The following is a 1,956-nucleotide window of genomic DNA, read 5'->3' on the forward strand; positions in this document are numbered from 1 at the left end:
GTACTTTCGATTTTTTGTTTTTTTGTTCTTTAGGAAAAATAAAAAATAAAAAACGGGACTTTAAGAAGTTCTATAAATACGGCGGTACAGACTTTTGAACTACAGTTTATTTTTTTAATTCGTTGATTTTACGATAACAACGAAAAACACGACTTAATTATAATTTTATTATTAAATTAAAATAAAAAGTGTATCTAAATTTTATATGAAAAACACACGAAATTAATCAAAACACCACAAGTAACAAAAAGAATTATTTTCGTTATGTTGAAAATATTAAAATATTAATTATAAAAAATGTAAATATGAAGTCTGTTTTCTTATTAACGATATTGGGTTTTTCTATTATTTATAATAACAGTATTATAATTTATAATAAAAATAAAGTGGTTTTTCTAAAAAATGGTTTGTATTTTATTTTTTTGTTCTTTTTTAAAAAAGTGTGCTAAAAATAACAAAAAACAAAATTGCTTGACAACTAAAAAATTTATAAAACCAAAACGAAGAATAGGTTGGTCTTGAAATGTGAAGACGACGAAATAAACTATGTCAACCAGGTTATTCAAAATGAATAAAATGTTATATTAGATAGAGTAGACATGTCAAATTATCATTTGAATTAAATTGAAAACGACAACAAGTAATTTGGAAAAAAGTCAATGCTTAGGATTTGTTTAACATTAGTTTTAATTAATGACAATTTTATTAATAGTTAATGGTTTTTAATTAGCGATATTGAGTATAGTAAATAATGGTTTAATATTTTTGGTCTAGTTTTTTTTTGTTATATTTTTAGAATATCGCTAAATAGAAAACAGACTTTATTATAATTAATTAATTAATTTTGTTTTTATAAATGAAATATAGGTGATTCGAAATATTAATTGGAATAAAAATACTTTTTTATAATATAATAAAAATTAACAATTATCACTTGTGTTTATTTGACTTTTATAATACTTAATCATTTCATTATTAATTTATTATAGAATTTGTTTAATAATGATATGAAAAGACAAAGCAAATTACATTATTGTTTCATGACAGAAATATATAACAATAATGACATTTGTAAATGGAACACTTTTTATCAATTATTGTGATTAAAATAAAATGTATTATAATTATTGTTTTGTTAACAACAATTATAATCAAAAATTCACATTTTTGTTAATGCTAAAAACTATTTTTACATATCAAAACAAAGTAGTTACTTTATTTATAATTTGTGAAAACAATGAATGTTTTAATGAACGTTTTTGTGGGATAAACAATAAACAATTGAAAAAAAAACACATCAAAAATAATATAAAAATTATAAATGCTCATAACACAGTACGGCGTTTTTAACAATAAAAAAATTACGTCTTATTATTTTACTTTTGTCCCAAAATTACTTTATTATTTTGTTATAAATCACAGTTAAATTTATATTATTGATTTTATATTTTATTTTTTCGAAATATTTATTTTTTAAATGATAAAAAAGTTTATAATGCCAAAACAAAAAAATGTATCTTTTATAAAAAATAAAAACAGAATTGTTAACAATTATTTTTACATATTAGACGTGTTTATTAATTAAAATTATCATAGAAATCACAAAAAATATTCGAACTTTGTTTTACACAAAATGAGTTACAAACAAACTAAAAAATAATCAAAAAGCACATTATAATAACTAAATGTAAATTTTAATTATTATAAAATTCCTTGGTTTTGTATTTTTATTTTTTTCTTTTAAAAAACATACAAAAACAATTGAAATTTAAGTACAAAACGAAAAATCATAAGCACGGTTAAAAACCAATACAACGAATTAATATATTGAATTTTTCCCGAAATGTTTCACTTGTTTTTGTTTAAAATTGAAATAGAACACTTGAAATGTGTTGTTGATAGTATAATTATATTCATTTCAAACTTGAAATTATAACTATTGTAAACAAAATGTGT

This window comes from Entamoeba invadens (assembly GCF_000330505.1).
Source record: "Entamoeba invadens IP1 unplaced genomic scaffold scaff_1105074725169, whole genome shotgun sequence".
NCBI classification, from domain to species: domain Eukaryota; phylum Evosea; order Mastigamoebida; family Endamoebidae; genus Entamoeba; species Entamoeba invadens.